Below are 25,778 nucleotides of genomic sequence, written 5' to 3'. Positions count from 1 at the left end.
ATGAGAGAGAAACTGCTTTCTAGATGCTTAGTGTTTAACAGAAAAATGTAAGGCATTCACTCAAATAAAGCTGTGGTGCTTGTGAAAGGAGAGATCAAAATGATCAAGAAGTGTGTAAGAGACAAATTTCCCACCTAGAGGAAATAAAGACATTTCACAGAGAGGTTGCTGTGAGAAGCAAGTGGCATAATATACATTAAAGCACTCTGTAAATTATAAAATTGTGTTCTAATGTTAGATTACTTTTTCCAAGAATAGAGCCAAACATGTGACAGAACGGCAGTCTTTTGGATATGAGAACAGAGGTCCTCTAAGAACACAGAAACCAAGAAAACACACCTCTTGCCCCAAACAAGGAGATGTTAGGTAGTGCAGGTTCCCATGGAGGAAACAAGGGAAGCAGAAGCTTGTTTGGAGATCAGGCTGCACTGAGCACCCAGGCAGCAGGGCTGTGCCTCTCTGACTCTACCATTTTAACCTGGCTCCTCATGGGGCTTATCCTCCTCCTCCCCCTACAGAACTAAGTGAGCCTTTTTCCTTCTGGACATATCTTATCTCTGCCGTTTAAGTATTTCTTCATATTCAACTTGTCTCTATCCGTGATGGACTCATTGCAGCTTAGAACTGCTTTCTATCCATGTTTTCACTTCCACAGCCACGATGTAACGTTGATTCTCTTTATGGGTCTTGCTGCAAATTCCTAAGGGAGGGAATCTGTCTGTTTGGCTTACTTTGTCTAATCCAGTCAGTGTCAGACATCCCTGTCGAACTTAAGGATTGACTGCCCCTGAGTCAAGTACCCAACTGTTGCTCAATCAGCTTTAATCAGGGTGGAAGTGTTGTGTGGTTCAAGGCCTGACCATTTAGATTTTATCCTTCATTCACACACCTGTTGCTGTACGTGCTGGATGATACAATATACACAATTTAAATAAATAAATAAATCTGGGCCAGGCGTGGTGGCTCATGCCTGTAATCCCAGCACTTTGGGAGGCCAAGGCGGGTGGATCACCTGAGGTCAGGAGTTCGAGAGCAGCCTGGCCAACATGGTGAAACCCCATCTCTACTAAAAATGCAAAAACTAGCCAGATGTGGTGGTGCATACCTGTAATCTCAGTTACTCGGGGGGCTATGGCAGGAGAATCACTTGAACCCAGGAGACGGAGGTTGCAGTGAGCCAAGATCACGCCACTGCACTCAAGCCTAGGCGACAGAGCAAGACTCTGTCTATAAATAAATAAATAAATAAAATCTGTATCTTTGTGATGCTTCCATTCCAGTTGTAAGAGGCAATAATAAAAGTAAGAAAATAAACAAGATAAATTCAACCGTGATAAATACTATGGAAATATTAAAATACCTAAGAAGAATGGGAGTGAGGAAAGAGATGAGATGCTGGTTTGGGCCTGGTAGTTACAGAAGGAAGGGGACTCAGTGAGTAGAGGAGGAGGGTGAGTTGGGTTCTGGGTTAGGGGGTTATGTCACATCACCACAAGTAAAGCACACCAAGACTGCTAAGTTGTCATTCCAATCCTCCTCCCAACCAGGGTTAATATTAACTTGCCAAGTTTAAAATATGTACACTAGCAACTGTGAACTGCGACTAATCAACTTCCAAATGTGTAGAAGCACAAATCCAAGAAAATAAAGATACTAATCTAGTGATAGTCAGAACTGATGGTAATTTTGCTGTGATTTCTACTCCACAGGGTTATTGACAGGATACAACTAATATGAAATAAAAGATAGAAAAGCATTTGTGAACCAAAGGACTTTATATAGATACACAGGATCATGATCATTACCTGTATAAACTACAGTAAAGGGAAGAACAGTGAGTCCCATGCCAGGTAGGCATCCACCAATCTCACTTCTTAAAAATTGTGAGTAATAAAAAAGTGCTTGCAATACATACTTATGATGTGTGAGGGAGAGAATATCACCAAGCTTGAACTTGGTAGGGAAAAATTTTTAGGTATATATATTTATGTCATCCTGTTGCTAACACTGTGAACACTGTTTAAAATAAAAATCTCTTCACTTCACCATTTATTTAGCCTAAGTACATTGCAATTTCCATAGCTGGATCTCACAAAAATGTGATTTTTAAGTCAGAAATTTGTCCCAGTTTTAGAGGTTATATTTTCAGTCCTGCTACCTTTCCTATATCACTCTAAGCTTATACAAAATCAGATAAGGGGATGGCTGGTAACATGGCTGAATAGGAACAGCTCTGGTCTGCAACTTCTAGTGAAATCAGTGCAGAAAGTGGGTGATTTCTGCGTTTGCAACTGAGGTACTTAGCTCATCTCATTGAGACTGGTTAGATAGTGGGTGTAGCCCATGGAGGGCAAGCAGAAGCAAGGTGGGGCATTGCCTCACCCAGGAAGCACAAGGGATTGGGGAACTCCCTCCCCTAGCCAAGGGAAGCCATGAGGGACTGTGCTATGAGGAACCACGCACTTGGCCCAGATACTGTGCTTTTCCCATGGTCTTTGCAACCCACAGACGAGGAGATTCCCTTGGGTGCCTACACCACCAGGGCCCTGGGTTTCAAGGACAAAGCTGGGCAGTCATTTGCGCAGACACCAAGTTAGGTGGAGGAGGTTTTTCATATCCTAGTGGTGCCTGGAATTCTGGCGAGACAGAACCATTCACTCCCCTAGAAAGGGGACTGAAGTCAGGGAGCCAAGTGGTCTAGCTCAGAGGCTCCCACCCTCATGGAGCCCAGCAAGCTAAGATCCACTGGCTTGAAATTCTCACTGCCAGCACAGCAGTCTGAAGTCAACCTGGAAGGCTCCAGCTTGGTAAGGGGAAGGGCATCTACCATTACTGAGGCTTGAGTAGGCAATTTTCCCTTCACAGTGTAAACAAAGCCACCAGGAAGTTCAAACAGGGCGGAGCCCACCACACCTTGGCAAAGCCACTGTAGCCAGACTGCCTCTCTAGATTCCTCCTCCCTGGACAGGGCATCTCTGAAAGAAAGGCTTTACATATGAGCCCCAGACAGGGGCTTATATGTAAAACTCCCATTTCCCTGGGACAGAGCACCTGGGGAAGGGGTGGCTGTGGGTGCAGCTTCAGCAGACTTAAACATTCCTGCCTGCTGGCTCTGAAGAGAGCAGTGGATCTCCCAGCCCAGTGCTTGAGTTCTGCTAAGGGACAGACTGCTTCCTCAAGTGGGTCCCTGACCTTGGTGCCTCCTGACTGGGAGACACCTCGCAGCAGGTCGACACCTCCCACTAACGAGGTGTTGACAGACACCTCATACTGGAGAGCTCCAGCTGGTATCTGGTGAGTGCCCCTCTGGGACAAAACTTCCAAAGGAAGGAACAGGCAGCAATATTTGCTCTTCTGCAACCTCCACTTGCCTCCACTCCAGGCAAACAGGGTCTGGAGTGGACCTTCAGCAGATTCCAGCAGACCTGCAGAAGAGGGGCCTGACTGTTAGAAGGAAAACTAACAAACAGAAAGGAATAGCATCAACATTAACACAAAAGATGTCCACACCAAAACCCCATCTGAAGGTCACCAACATCAAAGACCAAAGGTAGATAAATCCATGAAGATGAGGAAAAACCAGCTCAACAATTCTGAAAATTCCAAAAACCAGAACATCTCTTCTCCTCCAAAGGACCACAACTCCTCACCAGCAAGGGAACAAAACTGGACAGAGAATGAGTTTAATGAATTGACAGAAGTAGGCTTCAGAAGGTGGGTAATAACAAACTCCTCTAAGCTAAAGAAGCATGTTCTAACCCAATGCAAGGAAGCTAAGAACCTTGAAAAAAGGTTAGATGAATTGCTAACTAGAATAACCAGTTTAGAGAAGAACATAAATGACCTGATGGAGCTGAAAAACACAGCACAAGAACTTCATGAAGCATACACAAGTATCAATAGCCAAATCGGTCAAGTGGAAGAAAGGATATAAGAGATTGAAGATCAACTTGATGAAGTAAAGCATGAAGACAAGACTAGAGAAAAAAGAATGAAAAGGAACGAACAAAGCCTCCAAGAAATATGGCACTATGTGAAAAGACCAAACCTCCATTTGATTGGTGTACGTGAAAATGATGGGGAGAATGGAACCAAGTTGGAAAACATTTTTCAGGGTATAATCCAAGAGAACTTCCCCAACCTAGCAAGACAGGCCAACATTCAAATTCAGGAAATACAGAGAACACCACAAAGATACTCCTTGAGAAGAGCAACCCCAAGACATGTAATTGTCAAATTCATCAAGGTTGAAATGAAGGAGAAAATGTTAAGGACAGACAGAGAGAAAAGTTGGGTTACCCACAAAGGGAAGCCCATCACACTAACAGCAGATCTCTCTGCAGAAACCCTACAAGCCAGAAGAGAGTGGGAGCCAATATTCAACACTCTTAAAGAAAAGAATTTTCAACCCAGAATTTCATATCCAGCCAAACTAAGCTTCATACATGAAGGAGAAATAAAGTAGTTTACAGACAAGCAAATGCTGAGAGATTTTGTCACCACCAGGCCTGCCTTACAAAAGTTCCTGAAGGAAGCCCTAAATATGGAAAGGAAAAACTGGTACCAGCCACTGCAAAAACCTACCAAAGTATAAAGACCATCAACACTATGAAGAAACTGCATCAACTAATAGGCAAAATAACCAGCTAGCATCATAATGACAGGATCAAATTCACACATGACAATATTAACCTCAAATGTAAACAGGCTAAATGCCCCAATTAAAAGACACAGACTGGCAAATAGGATAAAGAGTCAAGACCCATCAGTTTGCTGTATTCAGGAGACCAATCTAACGTGCAAAGACACACAAAGGCTCAAAATAAAGAGATGGTGGAATATTTACTAAGCAAATGGAAAGCAAAAGGAAGCAGGATTTGCAATCCTAGTCTCTCATAAAACAAACTTTAAACTAACAAAGATCAAAAAAGACAAAGAAGGGCATTACATAAAGGTAAAAACATCAATGTAACAAGAAGAGCTAACTATCCTAAATATATATGCACCCAATACAGGAGCAAATAGATACATAAACCAAGTTCTTAGAGACCTGCAAAGAGACTTAGACTCCCACACAATAATAATGGGAGACTTTAACACCCCATTGTCAATATTAGACAGATCAACGAGACAGAAAATTAACAAGGATATTCAGGACTTGAACTCAGCTATGGACCAAGCAGACCTAATAGACATCAACAGAACTCTCCACCCCAAATCAACAGAATATATGTTCTTCTAAGCACCGCATCGCACTTATTCTTAATTGGAAGTAAAACACTCCTCAGCAAATGCAAAAGAACAGAAATCATAACAAACAGTCTCTAAGACCACAGTGCAATAAAATTAGAACTCTGGATTAAGAAACTCACTGAAAACCACAGAACTGCATGGAAACTGAACAACCTGCTCCTGAATGACTACTGGGTAAATAACGAAATTCTGTCAAAAATAAGTAAGTTCTTTGAAACTGATGAGAACAAAGACACAGTGTACAAGAATCTCTGGAACACAGCTAAAGCAGTGTTTAGAGGGAAATTTATAGCACTAAATGCCCACAGGAGAAAGCAGGAAAGATCTCAAATCAAGATCCTAAGATCACAATTAAAAGAACTAGAAAAGCAAGAGCAAACAAATTCAAAAGCTAGTAGAAGACAAGACAAGAAATAACTAAGATCAGAGCAGAACTGAAGGAGATAGAGACATGAAAAACCCTTCAAAAAATCAAAGAATCCAAGAGTTGGTTTTCTGAAAACATTTAACAAAATAGATAGACCACTCTCCAGGCTAATGAAGAAGAAAAGAGAGAAGAATCAAATGGACACAATAAAAAATGATAAAGGGGATATCACCACCTATACCACAGAAATACAAACTACCATCAGAGAGTACTACAAATACCTCTATGCAAATAAACTAGAAAATCTAGAACAAATGGATAAACTGGACACATACACCCTCCCAAGACTAAACCAGGAAGAAGTCGAATCTCTGATTATACCAATAACAAGTTCTGAAATTGAGGCCATAATTAATAGCCTACCAACCAAAAAAAAACCCAGGACCAGATGAATTCACAGCCAAATTCCATCAGAGGTAAAAGAGAATCTGGTACCGTTTGTTCTGAAACTATTCAAAAAAATAGAAAAAGAGGGACTCCTCCCTAACTCATTTTAGGAGACCAGCATCATCCTGATACCAAAACCTGGCAGAGACACAACAAAAAAATATGAAAATTTCAGGCCAGTATCAGGCCTGATGAACAATGATGCGAAAATCCTCACTAAAATGCTGGCAAACTGAATCCAGAAGCACATCAGAAAGCTTATCCACCACAATCAAGTTGGCTTCATCCCTGGGATGCAAGGCTGGTTCAACATATGCAAATCAATAAACATAATCCATTACATCACCAGAACCAACGACAGAAACCACATGATTATCTCAATGGATGCAGAAAAGGCCTTCAATAAAATTCAACACTTCTTCATGCTAAAAACTCGATAAACTAGGTACTGATAGAATGTATCAAAATAATAGGAGCTATTTATGAAAAACCCACAGCCAATATCATATTGAATGGGCAAAAGCTGGAAGCATTACCTTTGAAAACTGGCACAAGACAAGGATGCCCTCTCCCACCACTCCTATTCAACATAGTATTGGAAGTTCTGGCCAGGACAATCAGGCAAGAGAAATAAATAAAAGGTATTCAAATATGAAGAGAGGAAGTCAAATTGTCTCTGTTTGAAGGTGATATGATTATATATTTAGAAAACGCCATCACCTCAGCCCAAAATCTGCTTAAGCTGATAAGCAACTTCAGCAAAGTCTCAGGAGACAAAATCAATGTGCAAAAATCACAAGCATTTCTATACACCAATAATAGAGAAACAAGGAGACAAATCATGAGTGAACTCCCATTCACAATTGCTACAAAGAGAATAAAATATTTAGGAATCCAACTTACAAGGGATATGGAGGACCTCTTCAAGGAGAACTACAAACCACTGTTTAAGGAAATAAGACAGGATACAAACAAGTAGAAAAACATTCCATGCTCATGGATAGGAAGAATCAATATAGTTAAAATGGCCATACTGTCCAAAGGAATTTATAGATTCAAGGCTATCCCCATAAAGCTACCATTGACTTTCTTTGCAGAATTAGAAAAAACTACTTTAAAGTTCATATGGAACCTAAAAAGAGCCCGCATAGCCAAGACAATCCTAAGCAAAAAGAACAAAGCTGGAGGCATCATACTACCTGACTTCAAACTATACCACAAGGCTACAGTAACCAAAACAGCATGGTACTGGTACCAAAACAGAGATATAGAACATTGGAACAGAACACAGGCCTCAGAAATAACACTGTACATCTACAACCATCTGGTCTTTGATAAACCTGATAAAAGCAAGCAATGGGGAAAAGATTCCCTATTTAATAAATGTTATTGGGAAAACTGGCTAGCCATATGCAGATAACTGAAACTGGACCCCTTCCTTACACCTTATACAAAAATTAACTCAAGATGGATTAAAGACTTAAACATAAGACTTAAAACCATAAAAACCCTAGAAGAAAATCTAGGCAATATCATTCAGGATGTAAGTGTAGGCAAACTTCGTGACTAAAACACCAAAAGCAATGGCAACAAAAGCCAAAATTGACAAATGGGATCTAATTAAGCTAAAGAGCTTCTGCCCAGCAAAAGAAACTATCATCAGAGTGAACAGGCAACCTACAGAATGGGAGAAAATTTTTGCAATCTATCCATCTGACAAAGGGTAATGTCAAGAATCTACAAGGAGCTTAAACAAATTTGCAAGAAAAAAGAACAACCCCATCAAAAAGTGGGCAAAGAATATGAACAGACACTTCTCAAAATAAGACATTTATGCAGCCAACAAACATATGACAAAAAAGCTCATCATCACTGATCATTAGAGAAATGCAAATCAAAACCTCAATGAGATACCATCTCAAGCCAGTTAGACTGGCAAACATTAAAAAGTCAGGAAACAGATGCTGGAGAGGATGTGGAGAAATAGGAATGTTTTTACACTGTTGGTGGGAGTGTATATTAGTTCAACCATTGTGAAAGACAGTGTGGCAGTTCCTCAAGGATCTAGAACCAGAAATACCATTTGACTCAGCAACTCCATTACTGAGTATATACCCAAAGGATTATAAATCATTCCAATATTAAGACACATGCTCATATATGTTTATTGCAGCACTGTCACAATAGCAAAGACTTGCTAGCAACCCAAATGCCCATCAACGATAGACTGGATAAAGAAAAGGTGACATATATACACCAGTGAATACCATGTAGCCATAAAAAAACGATGTGTTCATGTCCTTTGCAGGGACATGGATGAAGCTGGAAATCATCATTCTTTTTTTTTTTTTTTTTTTTTTTGAGACGGAGTCTTGCTCTGTCGCCCAGGCTGGAGTGCTGTGGCCGGATCTCAGCTCACTGCAAGCTCCGCCTCCCGGGTTCCCGCCATTCTCCTGCCTCAGCCTCCCGAGTAGCTGGGACTACAGGCGCCCGCCACCTCGCCCGGCTAGTTTTTTGTATTTTTTAGTAGAGACGGGGTTTCACCGTGTTAGCATCATTCTTGGCAAACTAACACAGGAACAGAAAACCAAACACCACGTGTTCTCTCTCATAAGTGGGAGTTGAACAATGAGAACACATGGACACAGGGAGGGGAACATTACACACCGGGACTTGTTGTGGGTGGGGGACTAGGGGAGGGATAGCCTTAGGAGAAATACCTAATATAGGTGACGGGTTGATAGGTACAGCAAACCACCATGGCACCTGTATACCTATGTAACAAGCCTGCACCTTCTGCACATGTATCCCAGAACTTAAAGTATAAAAAAAAGAAAAAAAAAATCAGATAGGGAGCATAACAAATATTTTAATTTATTTCCTTAAGACATGTCATGTAACTACAAGATAATGGGTTGTCCAGTTTTACAAATACAGGGCAAATCATTCAATAGGTCACTTTTTTGATTGACCTCTTCCCACATCTATCACTGATTTTCTTTAAAAGTTAATTTACATTGAGCTTTCCCTCCAGAATAATTATTTTTCTATATCCATTGTCTATATCTTTCTTAGGCCTTCCATAAATAGGAAGACTTTGCATATTATTTTGTTTATATGCCCATTTATAAGAAAAAAATAATAATGTCACTATGAATCAGCACAATGCAGAAAAAAAGACCTTGGATTGAATATTATTTTTACTGCTAAACTATTGCATGACCACGAGCAAATTATTTAACTTTTCTGAGAATCAGTTCCTCAATGGTAAAATTGAAGAAGGAAAGACATGGTATATGTAAAACTTCTGGTATAAAATAAGAATCTAATGATATTGGTTCTCTTTAAAAATGGAATAATCTTCTAGAAGTTCACTTGGTTATAAGAGGAAAGAGAAATAATCTATGTCTTAGGACTTCAAGTGAACAATCGTAAAGTATACATTGTTCACTTGAGGGATGAAATGGCAACCTAGAGTTGTTAATGCATATTAAAATGCATGTTTCAGAAATAAAAAAGTTACTATAAAAATTGCTAATATACTTATAGGGTAATTGGCTGTTTAAAGTATGATCCATTTGTCATTTGCATTCCACAAAGTAACATGAGCAATTACATTAGATTATACTAATCATTGGTTAAATCTTATTTTCTTATTTAAATCAAAATTAAGCTATACAAATATAAAAAGGGAACTTAATAATGGCAAGTTTCTGTCTCTTTTTGGCTGGGAATTCATCAGAAACCTTTAATTCAGTAATTGGAGGTGATATTCTATAGTTGTAAATAGTTAAGAACTTTAAGCTATTTATTTCAAATATGACTGAGTTACAAAATATAAAAACAATAACTGTTTCTCACTGATTGGATCTTTTACCATGATGTCCTCAAGAAGACAGAATATAAAAGCAGCATAAAAATTTCCTTTTCACAGCTAAAATCTACTAGCTGTGTAATCCTGGCAAGTTACTTAACTTTTCTGAGGAACAGAAATTTTTATTCCTAAAAGTGGGAATAATACCTTATTCTCTTCACAGAGATGTTTTGAAGAACAAATGAGACAATGCACATAAATGTACTCAGAAACACTAGGTCAGAAAGGAAGGAACTGACCAGAGTTAATGGTTCCTTTCTTTGAGTTCCAATAGCAGGCTGTTCACTGCACTCCACAGTATAATAATTACCTGTTCTCATGGCCTGAAAGTGATGCAGTAGCAGGTGGAAGAATTAACCGGAGGTCTGTGAAGCTCCACACTAAGCTATCTTCCCTGTTAGGAAAACTTGGGTTAAATCATTTATTTAACCAGAAATTGTGTTATTTTTGTCATGTTTTGTAATGTCTAACTTCTCCAAGGGTGCTGGCAAAGGAGATGTACAGAAGACAAAAGGCAGCTAGCCAAGGGGTTGTCCTAACTGGCAGAGCTAACATGTCTGCTTTAAAAAGATGATGAAAGGGATGGCTTATGTATCTGGGAATGGCTTTTACATCCCAGCCCACACACAAGTTTAGTGGCTCAAAGCAGCTTGCTGCTCACCTTAAAAAACCCTGAATGAGAATGAGAAACTGATCCAAGGTTGGTATATTAGAGGATTCTTACATGTACAGACTAAGACAAATTAGGGAGGCTTAGTGAGAGACAGTGCTGGGTACTTTGCCACAGGCAATAGTTCTTCTGACTTTATAGGAGAGATCCTGCCCAGTCTCCCACAGGTGCTCTTTCTCTCCTTCCCTCCCTCTCCAAAAGAAAAAGTTTGTACGAAAAGTCATCCTTATTATTTTTGTTTTGGATTAAGTAGTCAAATTTCTACTATATTAATATCATGTAAGTGGCAGCCATTTAAATTCACTCTCTTGATAGAAAGGTGAGTTGATTATCACACCTGCTATTTTTTTTCACTGCCAAAAGATTGCAATAAGCTCCCTCCATCACCCTCAAAAAACAAACAGAAAGCATCTGAGGCATAGCCATTGTTTACATATTGTATTTGTGTGCAGCTATCTACAATGTTCTTTCTTCTAAGAAGGAGTTTATCTGCCAGTATTTTTGGCTTTAGTAGCAGCGCTCTTCTTGACAGACTAAGAGAAGGATCTACAGAAAAGTCATCTGATTCAGGTTTTGGGTCAAATTAAAACTCTCTGGACAGGATCCTCTTTCCTTCACCTAGATTTCTGCAAACAGAAAGCAGATTATTCTCCCGGCAAATAGCAACTCTAGAAACGCTTGTGGTTTTCAGACTTTGGCAAAACTTGTTGAAAACAGCATCATCATAATACATTTGTACAAACGCGAATTTCAGTGGCTCTTTTGTCCCACATGATGCATGATGACATTTATGAAGGTCTGTTTTACCCCCTCAGGGTCATTTCTTTTGTGTTCCTACAGAGCCAATCGGCTTCATGTAACCAAGTTATTATATTAATCATCCCTTTCACTAGACTAGAGAACTTCTTTTTCATGGTCCATATCATGGCCACAATGCATCAAAGGTAGGATCATTGTTTTCCACTTATTTTTGCTACTAGAACCCCAACTTCTAATAAAAGAAATTTTTAGGGTTGGGAAGGGGAGAGAGACAGGGGCCAGAAACAGATTCCATCATCAGCGATCTTATCTGGGTATTTGAACATACCAAGCCTGGGATACTTCCTGTAACACTGTGTTCAGGGTTCAGTCTGACTTGCTTTCTTCCAGATGTAAGGAGGGCTGACTTGGGCTTGATCCAGAGACTTAGGCATCTGACAGAAGCTGCCTCAGTAGTTTTGCATTTTTATTAATAAAGCAATATAATGCTGGTTTTCTAGGGCACAGTAGTCTCACTTAAAACATGTATAAACTGCTTTATTAGAGATTATAGCACTATTGGGAGAGAAAATAAAAGTGATCATTTATATGATAATGTGAGCTGATAATTTGGGAATGATTCATTCTCATTAATGTTCGCACACTGCCATGTAAGTTTATTAGTTAGTGTGTGTGGTAGAACAGAAGGTAAGGCCTTTGATAAAACAATCTTTAATTGAGGATTTTTTCTGTATAGTAGAGTGGTATAGAAAACTTAGTAAGATTGTAAGGTGCAGAAACAGCCACTGCTCCCCTTTTGCTGTTTCTCTACCCTGTCCCTTGCTCTTTGCCTCGTTTACACAGGCTGCGGCAACTGCGAGAAGCACATGGATGTGTCAAGAGGGGATTTTGTGGAGGAAATTCAAGTTCAGGATGGAGGATTTGACTAGACGAATTCTAAGATTCCTTCCATCTTTGACTTTCCCTTGGCCTAAGCAGGAGGTGGAAATAATTTCCAGCTGCAAACACCAGCAGAGAGCCAAATTAAAACGAAATTTTGTGATATGCCTCTGGACAGGCAAAAAAAAAAAAAAGAAACGTAATTGTGGTAACAAATCCAGCATGTCAGGAAGTCTAAAGATGAGCTCTTTCAGTCAGCATTATATTTTAGCATAAAATAAATCTTGTGTCTTTAAAATTTACTTTTTGAAGACAGTCTCTCATATATATATATATATATTTTTTTTTTCCAGAAGAATAGAAGGAGGGGAGGAGAGGGCACTTTTTTTTTTTTTGAGACAGAATCTCACTCTGTTGCCAGGCTGGAGTGCAGTGGCACGATCTTGACTCACTGCAACCTCTGCCTCCAGGGTTCAAGCGATTCTCCTGCCTCAGCTTCCTGAGTAGCTGGGCTTATGGGAACACGCCACCACGCCTGGCTAATTTTTGTATTTTTAGTAGAGACAGGGTTTCACCGTGTTGGTCAGGCTGTCTCAAACTCCTGACCTCATGATCCACCGACCTCAGCCTCCCAAAGTGCTGGGATTATAGGCATGAACCACTGGGCCCGGCCCAAAATGCCAATCTTTTCTCTTGTGGTTTCTGGGTTTGATGTCAAGATTATAAAACTATTCTCCTATACTTTTTCTAGTACAATATTGTTTTTTATGTTTAGATTTTTTAATCCACCTGGACTAAAATGTGGATTAAAACCACCTTTTGGATACCAAGGAGGAGTATACTTTTATTTTTCTCTAAATATATGTAATAAAATAGTCTCTTCTTCCTTTACTGATTCAAAATGCCACATTTACTGTGTGAACATAGTAATTGGGGAAGAGGACGGGATACGAACTCTATTTTGCTCTGTGGGTCTATTGATCTATTTCTCTTTTGTTATTAAATGGCTCTTAACTTCTTCAGTTTTTATACTATATTTTCCAATTTCCTAGGGAAAATCTTTCTAAGGTATCTTCATTTATTCATTTTTACTAGATAATCCCTAATAAATTTTCCAACAGAAATGGATTATCCCAGGCTAACTTAAGGCCTGGGAAGTGTTGGGAAACAGAGAGTGGAAGAAGGACCCCTGGAGTCCAAGGACCTTTCTCCTGCAATGAACAGAACTCAGGGGATTGATTACCTTTGCCAGAATTTTTTTTTTTTTTTTTTTGAGATGAGATTTCCCTCTTGTTGCTCAGGCTGGAGTGCAATGGCACCATCTCGGCTGACTGCAACTTCTGCCTCCTGGGTTCAAGCAATTCTCCTGCCTCCGCCTCCAGAGTAACTGGGATTACAGGCATGTGCCACCACGCCCAGCTACTTTGTGTGTGTGTGTTTGTGTGTGTGTGTGTGTGTGTGTGTGTGTGTGTGTGTGTTTAGTAGAGATGGGGTTTCACCATGTTGGTCAGGCTGTTCTCAAACTCACAACCTCAGGTGATCCGCCCACCTCGGCCTCCCAAAGTGCTGGGATTACAGGTATGAGCCAGTAATCATTTTATCAAGGGCTCTGTCTGACCTGCTAAGAGATGGCAGGTAACAGAGCACCTGTATAACATCAGGCACTGTGTCAAGGACTTCATTGACCAGATCAATCCTGCCTTTAAGAAGTTCATAGCCTGCCGGGCGCGGTGGCTCACACCTGTAATCCCAGCACTTTGGGAGGCCGAGGCGGGTGGATCACAAGGTCAGGAGATCGAGACTATCCTGGCTAACATGGTGAAACCCCGTCTCTACTAAAAAAATACAAAAAACTAGCCGGGCGCGGTAGCGGGCGCCTGTAGTCCCAGCTACTTGGGAGACTGAGGCGGGAGAATGGCGTAAACCTGGGAGGCGGAGCTTGCAGTGAGCCGAGATCGCGCCACTGCACTCCAGCCTGGGAGCACAGCGAGACTCCGTCTCAAAAAAAAAAAAAAAAAAAAAAAAAAAGAAGTTCATAGCCTATCAGAGAGAGGTCCCCTGTGAAAAAAAGGCCTCATTCCAATGAGAGGTTAAATGCTCTGTCACCATTACCCGAGGTGGAAGCAAAAGAGTCCTATCAGTGTATAATTTATTTAACTAGTGGGAGATTTACAATTTTCATGGAACTTTAAGCGGGGCGATGGTAGAAATTAATTAAAATTCTGCCTTAAGAGAGCGTTAGCAAGCCTCAAATGAAAGCTTCTTCATTTACTTGTCGCCAGTGTCATGTCATATATTCCTCTACAGAAGCAAGTTTCTCATTGTAGAAAGGTGATCTCTGTTAATATAATGCTATTTATCAAATGTTTTTCATATACCAGACACATACATACATGCATATATGTGTGTGGGTATAGATATAGTTTTTAATTTGATTTTTATCTATATTCATAAGTATCATATGTATATATGTGTGGATATCACATATTGTATATAAACATGTATACATATACACATATTCCTGACAACCACTCTAGGAGGTAGCTATTATGACTTCTGTTTGAAGACACTGAACCCAGCTACCCAGCATCATTACACCACTTATAAAACCTTGGGCAATTACCACAGTACTCTAAGGCTCGGGCTTCTCATGGAGAAAATAAGAGGGGCCATTCAAAGAACTATTGTGAGTAATTTATGAGATAATGGATATCAAACATGGAGCAAGGACCTGGCGCAAAGAAAGTGCTCGACAGCTAATGACTGTTCAGGTCACGCGGCTATTAAGTGGTTTAACAGAGCCTGTGTGAATGAAGTGATTCCCCTCAGGCTTAAATCAAACACTAAATACTTAGTAGGGTTGCTTTTTAAAACCATCTTCTATGGCCCTAAAAAAGACTCCTCACTAAAAAGAAGGGCAAGTTTATCTAAGTAGAAAATTACTTAAAACATAGAATCATTATCAAATAAATGTAATGGGTTTCTACTCCAACATTTTAACAGCTCAGCTTCCCCACTTCCAAGCCCTCCAATTAGAAAATAGCAGGTTTGCGGAGCCCAAATTTCTGACAGAAACACTAGGTGCATTGTAAAAATCACTGAATTTTGTTAGCACGTTTGGTTCTGCCTGAGCTCACATGCAAACACCACAGCCAGTGTTAATTCAATGAGATCTGTCTCCACACCCCACTTCCTAATTCCCAATTATAGTGTCTCAGAAACAACCAGCAGATCATAGGGTCTCACACCATGGTTTTTTTTTTGTGGGGGGAGGGGGCGGGGGTTGTGTTTTTTTGTTGTTGTTTGTTTGTTTTTGAGATAAGGTCTTGATCTTTCACCCAAGCTATAATGCAGTAGTGCAATCATAGCCCAGTGTAGCCTCGAACTCCTGGGCTCAAGTAATCCTCCAGCCTCAGCCTCCCAAGTAGTTAGGACAACAAGTGTGTGCCACCATACCTGACAAATTTTTAAATATTTTTGTAGAAACCAGTCCCTTGCTGTATTGCCTACGCTGGTCTCAAACTCCTTGACAATCGATTTATTTCAGCCTGATGATCCCATCCAGGGTTCCCTCACATTTGAAAAGAGATTGTGTGAGGCCATTTGGAAGGGTACTGACCTGTCCTAGATGAAGTTTTAAAACCTGGACCCAGAGTAATTAACCATTCAATAAATTCTTGCAGTTTAATTCACTGAAGTGGCAAGACCAGGTAAAAGTGAGATCTCAAAACTCTGTTCTGCAATCCCCTAAAGAAAGTCATAACATTTTAAATTGTTCACCCGGAGCTGGGAATTTTTTTTTAATGGCCTACCATGTAAGACGAGATCAAGTCAGATCTGTATCCATAACAATACACATAAAATTACTGGCCCAAATGTATGACAGTGAGAGGTAAGGTTTGGTATGAGACTAAAATGTTATTCCATTGAGATTGGGGAAGGTTTAACCAGAAAAATTGCATCTAACCATTTTTATTTATCTTCTTCCTCTTATCCTCCTCCCTTCTCTCTCTTGTTTAGTGCTGGAAGGTCATAGTGACAAGTATTCATTGAGAAGAAAAGCAGGAGAATGGGTATTTGCAAAAACAATGGGTAGAACAATTTTAACTGTACATTTTTTATACTTTTTTCTCCCCTTCATATATACACTATTCCACTAAAAAAATTGAACCTCATCTTAGTTATTATTGAATTTAAGGGAAAAAAAAAAGAGCTTTTCAACATTTTCAAATTTCAAAAATTTTTACTTTTTGTTTTGTATTTATGAATTTAGTTTCTGTCATGATGTATCATATAATATAATTTCATTAACTTTTTTTAAAAAATTAAGGGAAAAAAGCACTCATTGTCCTACCACTTGGAAATAATAATAGCTGACATTTATTGAGCACTTTGTATATTCCAGGTACTTCTCCAAGAGCTGTATGCATTATCTTGTTTAATCCTCATCAACGCTATGAAGTAGGCACTACTAGTATCTCTGATCTATGGTTGAAATTAATGCACAGAACAATTAAGTAACTTGCCTTGAGCCATACAGTTTGTAGTTGGTGAAAACACTACTCAAACTAAGAGTACATCGTGACTGATCATGATTGAGTATATCATGCCAGTGCCCAGCCCCTCCACGACTCTACTTTTATATAATACTTTAATCACTTTTTAAGGTAGAGTTAGGATCCTACTGCACTTACAATTTTGGAACAGCACTAGTAAATTCTTTTACCCCCAAAATTTCCTCCTATTTGAATGAAAAAGAAAGCAAGTCTACTAACTTCATTTTGATTTTTTTTATTATGTTGCATCATCCATGGGCCACTGAAAAACAAAGCACAGATTAGTGACCGAAAGCCAGTTACTTCAGAATTTGGCTCAGGAAACTTGTAAAACAAAATGGTGTAATCTGCAATGGAGAGGAAGCTAATATTTCATAAGTCACATTTTGATAGGTCTTTAGTTCTCATCCTCTCACAGTTAGTTCATAGATCGGAGGACTCCAGTAGAAAAAAATCCCAAACATCCCTGTATATAATCAATACTCAATGGTTAAGACTAATAAATACTCATTTGAGGAATCAGCATATACATGAGTCCACCAAAAGAAAGAGCTGTTTCACATTCTTTCATTGCACAGATCACTAGGTTTTCATTGCTATTCCCTTCTTCGGGGCTCATTCTGTCTTTTTCTAGAACCAAGTGCTCTACCAGTAAGATTCAAAACATGAGGAACTCATCATTTCCATTTTCTTAAAAACTTTTCTCATGCTCATCCCCCAGCTTTCTCAGGAGGAGGTAGCACTCCCCATCTCTCATTGTTTTAGATCAGTCTTCCCCAAAGAAACCCACATTGAAGAAGGAGGCACTCAGCCAGACTGTCACATGACTATAAAGAGGCTATAGATGCCAGTGGGACCTCCATTGCTGATGGTGTGTTTTTATAATCTGGCATCCGTATCAAGGAGTGAGAGGCAGCTTGGCCTTCAGAGAATAAGGGTTGGTCCCTGGAATCCTAAGTTTAACTTGAAGACTCCAGCCCTTCTTGCTATAGGCAAATACCTCAATGTCTTTGGTCACAGTGCTTTCCTGTGAAACCCTGGGACTCTGATGTAGAATATCAAGGTGGTCAGTCAGCAGGTTGAACAGATCAGGCTCAGCTTTTCCCTACTCCCCTGGCTTCATTGAGAGCAGCTCTACTTTATTTTTTTTAGAGTTCTATATAAAACTTTGTTTGAAAACAGGATTTTCAAACTTTTTTTTCTTTTTGGTAAAAATTACTGAATAAGATGATTCCTAGTGTTGGTTTTAGTCCTATGTGAATTTTCATAATAACCCAGTTCAACTTTGTATCTTTCCATGTGAGGGCAAAAGTACATTCCCTTCGTATCTGTGGCATATATTGCTTTCCATAGGATTTTCTTCTTTGCTATAACTGGCAGTATTTATGAATGGTCTGAATTATCTTAATGACACCAGCAGTTGTAAATCATGTTCACGTTACATAATGTGTGATCTCTCACCCTTAGCCCTCAAACAAAGCATTCCTGAAAGGCATAGTTTGTCTGCATTATTTCAGACTATGGGAATGTAAGAGTGCAGGTGGAACACAAAGGTAATACAGATGAGCTTCTGCCTCCCACAAGAGAGCAACCACATCTGTTTTCCTAAGCCAGAGGTCCATTGAGGACAAAGACATCATTTAATACTTATGTTTATCTCACACTCTGTTAAGGAATGATGCCTATGTGAAATGCATCGAAATCAGGAGGACTTGATACACAAATGGTTGAAAAGGGATAACTGTATTTGCAATTATTATGCTATGTTGGCATCAGCCACAAAGGGCTCTTTGATGGCCTATGTGTGCTATGTGTGCTTTCCATAAAAAGAGATGTTCATAGAGAAGTAATATCTATCAACCTGAAATCTGGGTTATACTATAGTCTCTTTAAAGTTCTGGTAGGTCTATATGTTTTGGTAAACTCCTGGTTTGTGCCTGCTTATTTTGTTTTATGGGAGTCATTCTTAAAATATGACACATAGACCATCTACATTAGCATCACTGCAGTGAGGTATTTTTTTAAAGTGAAGCTTTCTATGGAATCAGAATCTCTGTGAGAAGGGCCCGGTTTGTTACCATACTCTCTGGAGCTTCTAATGCACACTGAAGTTATTTTCTTTTTTCGTGTGACTCTTTTGCTTTAATATGGCCTCAGAAAATACCATTTAATATTCCAAATGTTTTGGTCACTAAAGGTATAAAGTTTGACAAGTCCTTTTACCCTTCAATTTATTTGTTTAAGAAATGAAGTAGGAGCAGAGGGAAGGCGGCTCTAGTGTTAGGAGTGGGGTGTTGTAGATGGTCTCTATGGGTCCTGCCAACTAACATGCCATTCCTGAGTTTTAAGTTAACTTAAGCTTGGAGGCCAGAGCTGTTTGTTACGTAGGTATTTTTGGAGTTATTATCCATTATATGGCACCTACTCAACCTGGAGAAACAGAAACTTTTAAAGTATTTATGTACGTATTTATGATGTGTAAAATGGAAAATGATACATCTGGGAACAAGTACCAAAAATGAAATAAGTGTCTAATAAAATAAGCAAACCAGTAAGTAGTCATATATCACCTGACTCAGTTCCTTCTACACGGACTAATCAAATGAAATGCATCTTGAAATCCACAATTAAACATGCCACAGAGTCTAGCCAGGGAAGACTGCATTGAAAGACGTGATTTGACTTTTATGAGTCCACTTTTTCATTGGATAAGTTAAATTTTGTAAACTGATTTCAAAGTGGTTTTGGAGTCTTAAGCTGAATTCTCCCCACTGCAGTCTACTCTGAAAACTAACTGGTGACAAAGTTTTATTCTATTGATTTTGATCAATGCTTATTTTGTTGACCAATAGTTATTTAATGTCCATAATATGGCATGCTCCACTTCCTGGAATGACTTAATCACCTCCCGTCTCTATCTACTACCAATTCCCCGGCCTCAGATTGGGCTTTTGTGTCTCTTTCCCATGTTATTGCAATGTCCTTCCAAGAGGTCATCCTTTTCCTTTCGATACATCTCCACCCTAGATTCTTAAAATGCAAGTCTGATTATGTCGGTCTTCTGCTTGAAACTCTTTATTGGCTACTCTTTACCTATTGGATAAAGTCCAACCTCTTGGTCATGGCATACCAGACCATTCATTACCTGACTAAGCCTTTATCTCTAATCATGTCTGCATGACTCCAGAGACACTGAAATTCCAAGCAGGCAAGTTCTTTGAGAGCCATAACTTTGAAAATGCTATTTTGTCTTCTGGTATGCCCTCTTCTCTATCTCCCTCCTTACCTACCCAAGAGTGCCTGGTGTATTTGAGGAATATCAGGAAGACCACTGAGGCAAGAGTAAAGTGAGTGAAGGGAAGACTATTAGGAGATTAGGTGGGAGGCAGAAAATGGGGCAGATCATGTAGGACCTTATACTTTGAGTAATATGGAATGTCACTGGAAGGATTCTAGCAAATAATTGGTGTGATCTGTTTTGTATTTTAAAGACTCACTCTGGCTTCCATGGTGAGAATGTCTGTGAGAGTGAGAAGTGTGAGAAGAGCAAAAGCAGAGAGACCAATTATGAAGAAATTACACTGACCTGAGCAAGAAATTAGTGTGGAAGCAGTGAAGATGGTGGGAAGTTGCCAGATTCTGGACGAGTTTTGAAACTAGAAGCAATAGGATTTGCTGGTGAATTGATGTAGAGTACGATAGATTGAAGAAATCAAAGATGACCCCCATGTTTGGGATCAAAGGAATTGGAAAATTGAAGTAGCCATTTACTGATATAGAATAGAAAGAGCATATTTGCAGAGGATAGGAGCACATTAGAAGTTCAATCTTGGAAATGGTGAATTGAGATGCTTATTAGACGCTGAAGTGAGGATGCCTTGTAGACAATTGGATGTTTTAGTCTGGAATTCAAGGGGGAGGCTTAATCTAGATAAATTAACTCAGAAGTTGTCAACATATAAGCATTATTTATAAGTGAGCATAGATAAAAAAAAAGAGGAATGTTAACACAGAAAAAGCACTAAAAATGTGAAATGAATAAACAAGATCCCAACTTGCAGAACAATACTAAAGTCTCATATCAGTATCATTAGAGAGATTTCATTCTTCACCATACTCTCTTATGAAAAATCCGTTTGCAATTCTCGTTTCCAATGACACACTACTAATGAAGTTATTTATTAGGCTAATATAGACATGGACATACAATTATCTGTTTGAATATTGAATTACTAATGTTTTATTATCCCATGCCTTAGTGGTCATATACAGTATTTGCAAAAAAAAAAAAAGAAAAATCAATGCATCAATATGATGAGGCTGTCAACTGTTAGATGGCTATCACTGCTAAAAGAGATATTTTGGAATATTAAAAATTTGTCATATCCTCACATGATGCCTAACAGTTTCCAGTGTGCTTTATCATCCATTATCTCTGTTTGACTTTGAACCTCATGACATCCAAATACTAGGTAGGTCAGTGTTATTATCCCTGATTTAAATTTTGAGAAACTAAGGCTCAGGAGGTGAAGTGATTTACTTGAGCTGATGAATGGGTCATCATGGTTTGAATCCTGGTAATCCAAGTGCCTGCTCCTCTTCAATTTGTCACCTGAAAAGCCTGAGGTCCTGCTCATCCTTAGCTGCTGATATGGTTTGGCTGTGTCCCCACCCAAATCTCATCTTGAATTGTAGTTCCCATAATCCCCATATGTTGTGGGAGGGACCAGGTGGTGATAATTGAATCATAGGGGGCAGTTTCCCCATCTTGTTCTCATGGTAGTGAGTTAGTGCTAACGATATCTGGTGGTTTTTATAAGGGGCTTCCCCACTAGATGGGCATTCATTCTCCTTCCTGCTGCCATGTGAAAAAGGATGTGTTTGCTTCCCCTTCCACCATAATTGTAAGTTTCCTGAGGCCTTCCCAGCCATGCTGAGCTGTGAGTCAGTTAAACCTCTTTCCTTTAGAAATTACCCAATCTCTGGTATGTCTTTCTTAGCAGCGTGAGAACAGACTAATACAGCTGCCAAACCAATAAATGGCACAGGATGGCAAGTAGCATAGGTCTTTTTCACATTTCAAATTGAAGTCTAAGGAAATGAATGGTCTTTACTGGGCACCATTCAGTAGGTCAGATGCTCTGTGTGTGGATCTGGGTTTAATCACCAGAAACCCTCAGCCAGGGGATCTTGAGCTGTCTGAAGAAGTACTAAAGGGAAGGAGAATTATGACCCCAAGAATGTGTTTGGATTCAGCTTGAGACGCACCTTACACTCAACCACCTCACCCACTTAGCTCTTGCACCTTTGAGCTGAGATTTGTTCCCACAGATGCCAACACATTAACATTTTATCTTGCTCTTCAATCTTAATCACTTGAATGCTTTCCTTCTATTAACTAAGTTTCTAAGTCCTACTCACAATTTCCGATGCATCCAGTTGCATATTATCTATTTTCAATTTTAATAGCCTCTCCTCAATAATGATGGTTCAGAATAAGAACATATATCATCGATTTTATACTTTTATATACACTTGGCCTTTGCTGATGTTATTTAAGCTGCACAACAATCATATTAGAAAGGCATTCTTTTTGTATTTTAAAAATGAGAGAACAAACTCAGAAGGACTAAAACATTCTTTCCTTTGATCACAAAGCTACTAATAATTGGAAGAGTTGGGATACAAACTCAATGAACATATAAATCCAAATTCCAAGCTTTCCCTAACTACACTACCACCTCCCCTCATCATGACCCTATGCTACTTTCCAGAAGACAATATCAAACATGAGCCAAATTGTAGTCTATCTCATCCTCTGGATGAGATTAATTTGCTGCTTCTTTCTGCCTTAAAAGAGTCAACAAGTTTTTCTGTGGTCCTCTCCCATCTTCTAGCCCTACATTCCCAACACCACCCCACTACCCTGCCAGGGACTGCCAAACCCTGATACAATTAGTGAAGTCCAGGAATGAATGAGATATCTTTACAACAGCCTGATTGAAAGAAACTTCTATGCTTCTAAAAGGCAAGAGATTCAATTTTGTACTAGACACTAAATCTCAAACAGGACCCACAAATCTCTACCAAAACTAAAAGATATAATTTATTGGAGAACCTTTTTCAGTTAATACATCAATCCATTGTCTGCTTCACATTTAAGGTTTCTATGTGGCATATGGCTGGAGATGAGAGAAGAGGGTGGCTGGAGTTTCCATCCTGAGGTTCAGCCTTCACAGGTGTGCCTGCTGCTCTTCTCCACACAGATGCCATGCATGCATGCTGAGGAGACTCATAAAAGAACAGGGTTAGTAATGCACAGTCTAAGGCTACCTGACTTAAACAGGCATCATGGGGAGAAATTTAATTCACACACTGGCATTCTTATGCCTCTTTTCTATAATGGGTTTTGATCACATCATAAAGGAGCCCCTCAGCCAGTTGAAAATCATTGCCTTGCTAATGAATTATGATTGCGGGCACTCTGGAATGCTATGTTGATTGTGATGTTAATAGGTACAAAGATATACAATGTACAGCTCAATAACCATTCCATTAATGTCTAGTTTAAAGTTTATTTCGGATATCATCATTATGAAGGAGAAAGTGACCCACAGGACAGCCACTGGGAAAAGTAAAGCTCACTTATAAGCAGGCAGGCATCTAAAAGCCATTTGCCTCTCCCTAGCTTCATTCCTCATGAAATGTGCACAATATTGAGCTTGCACAGTTAGGCCCATTGAATAATGAAAGAGAAGGTTTCACTTGGATAAAATTGGCATGCAAAGCATGAGTGGGAACAAAGTCACATTGTCATTTCCACTTACTGACACAGTGATACAACAAACACATTATTCACCATGAATTGCATTAAGACTCCTGAAGCAGAAATACTAGAGGTGCTCCAGTATCACAGTGTCAGTAATTTCACACAAATATACTCAAATGATGTGCTCTTCACCATTCATTTTCCTAACTATCGTGGGTTATGTTTGACAAGGTTATAGGCAAGATGTTTAGATGGTGATTTTCATCTTTCCCTCTCTGAGCAAGTTATGCTAGTAAAGAGTGGTCCTGTTGGTAATCTCCTTGGCTACAACTTCTTCTTTTGTGTTGGCTCTGAAATATCTCAAATGTTAAAAAATTGGGGTGGGAGGAAGAAATGCCCAGAAAAGTGAAACATGGAGCCTTAATAAGAACTCAGATTTTTAAACTGTTAGGAAACAGTTTGATGATCAGGAATTCAGGAAAATGCCGGACGAAAAAACAAGAAATATAGACTTCAAGCTTCTAATTAGAGTTTAAAACCAGCCTCAAAACTTGCTACATGAGCTCAGGTACCTGACCATTTGCTATAACCCCTCCATCTTAACCTCTAAACTCTCTAACCTGGAGAGTAGTTCCGTATATAAAAGCATTTGTTGGGATGAGCTTGGGATTTGTAGAGAACTCCAGGTTTGAATCCTGGACATAGCCACACAGCAGCACTTTTCTGTGATGCAAATTATAGACACTAAAGGTCTGTAAAGCACTGAGAACATGAATTGTTATATAGAGATAGAGTGACCAGATTTCTTAGCAAGCTAATAGGTATTATGATTATTTATTTATTTATTCACCCATTCACTCATTCATTTATGTACTCATTCTGGTAAGGAAACTTTTCCCAGTAATTCACATCAGTAATGAACTAAACAGAGAGAGAGATTTGTTTTTTAGAAAGAAAGCTATGATTACAGTAGAGTTTATTCATTGGTTAGAAGAAAGGGGGAAGGAGGGACAAAGGAAAGAAGGAACCCGTATGGAACTGGTGATGTTTGAGCTGTGTTGTCAAGATGGACTCTCAGGGGTCAGAACAGAAAAGGCCAGGCCCAGGGGGAGCAACCTGAGCAAGGAGGAAGCGGTTAGAGTGCACACGTGACCAGGGACCTCATTTGATCCATATATGGGGCCATGTTGAAGTTAAGCATAACTGGGGAAAGATCAAATCTTGAAGCTCTTGTGTGTCATATTAAGGAGTGTGTGCAGTCTCCTCTAAATCAGTCAGTCTTCATTCTCGCTGCACATTACACTGCAGGAGTTTTAGAAATACATTCAGAACCCATCCCAAAATATTTGATTATTTGGTTTGGGGATAAACTCAAGATTGGAATTTTCAGCGCTACTCACAGACAGCTAGGGATCACCACTATGCTACACAGATGGAGTTATGCCGAGGATTTTTAAGCAAAGACACGTCAAGGTCAGTTTTGTGTTTTACAAGGACAAGTCCAGCAGATGTGTGGAGAGTGGATCGAGAGAGGGTGAAAACCAAGTAGGAGATTAACATAGTGTATTATAGCAGTAATTTTCAAACTGTGGCTCACCAAAGCTCTAAAGTTTTATGGAGTTTCTGCAAAGGTTGTAAAACACTTGCTTTCAATTTTATTTTTAAAATATTTGCTTAATTACTATTAAAAAGAATAATTGACAAAAATTCAATGTGATATGGATCAAATTTTAATACATCAGGAATGGTTGAATTTATTTTTCCAATTTAATTCAATAAAGATGCTCCTGAAATCTTAATTGATGAATAGCTTGGAATTATATGGCAAGCTACTAAAAAAGCAGGAAAGAGAAAAAGTCATCAGGCTATGGGATTTTTAAAAAAATATGTGCTATCAAAACAATACACATCAAATGTTGACGACAAATCACAACACATAATTCCAGATTTCAAGTATTTTGTGTTCCTCACACTCATTGTCCTTACACATGACTTTTTTTATCTTGTGCATTTCTTTAAGAAAGTGGCAATATACACATAAAATTTTATTTTTGTGTGTATTCATTATTCATTTTATGCATGCATAATAGTATTATGCTTAATAGTATTAAGCACGTTCACTTTGTTGTGCAACTAATTTCCAAAACCTTTTGATCTTACAAAACTGAAACTTTATACCCATTAAACACACATCTCATTTCCCT

At 39.1% G+C, this 25,778-nt stretch overlaps 1 protein-coding gene across 3 annotated transcripts in view; it reads left to right on the top strand.

Moving 5' to 3' along the window:
• KCNMB2 (potassium calcium-activated channel subfamily M regulatory beta subunit 2) overlaps positions 1 to 25,778 on the top strand; it is a 307,675-nt gene that overhangs the window by 37,407 nt on the left and 244,490 nt on the right. The gene's annotated exons all lie outside the window — the stretch shown is intronic.

Source organism: Theropithecus gelada, chromosome 2, assembly GCF_003255815.1.
Source record: "Theropithecus gelada isolate Dixy chromosome 2, Tgel_1.0, whole genome shotgun sequence".
Taxonomy (NCBI): Eukaryota; Metazoa; Chordata; class Mammalia; order Primates; family Cercopithecidae; genus Theropithecus; species Theropithecus gelada.
Note: the sequence above shows the minus strand (reverse complement) of the source record. Positions and strands in the feature narration are given on the sequence as shown.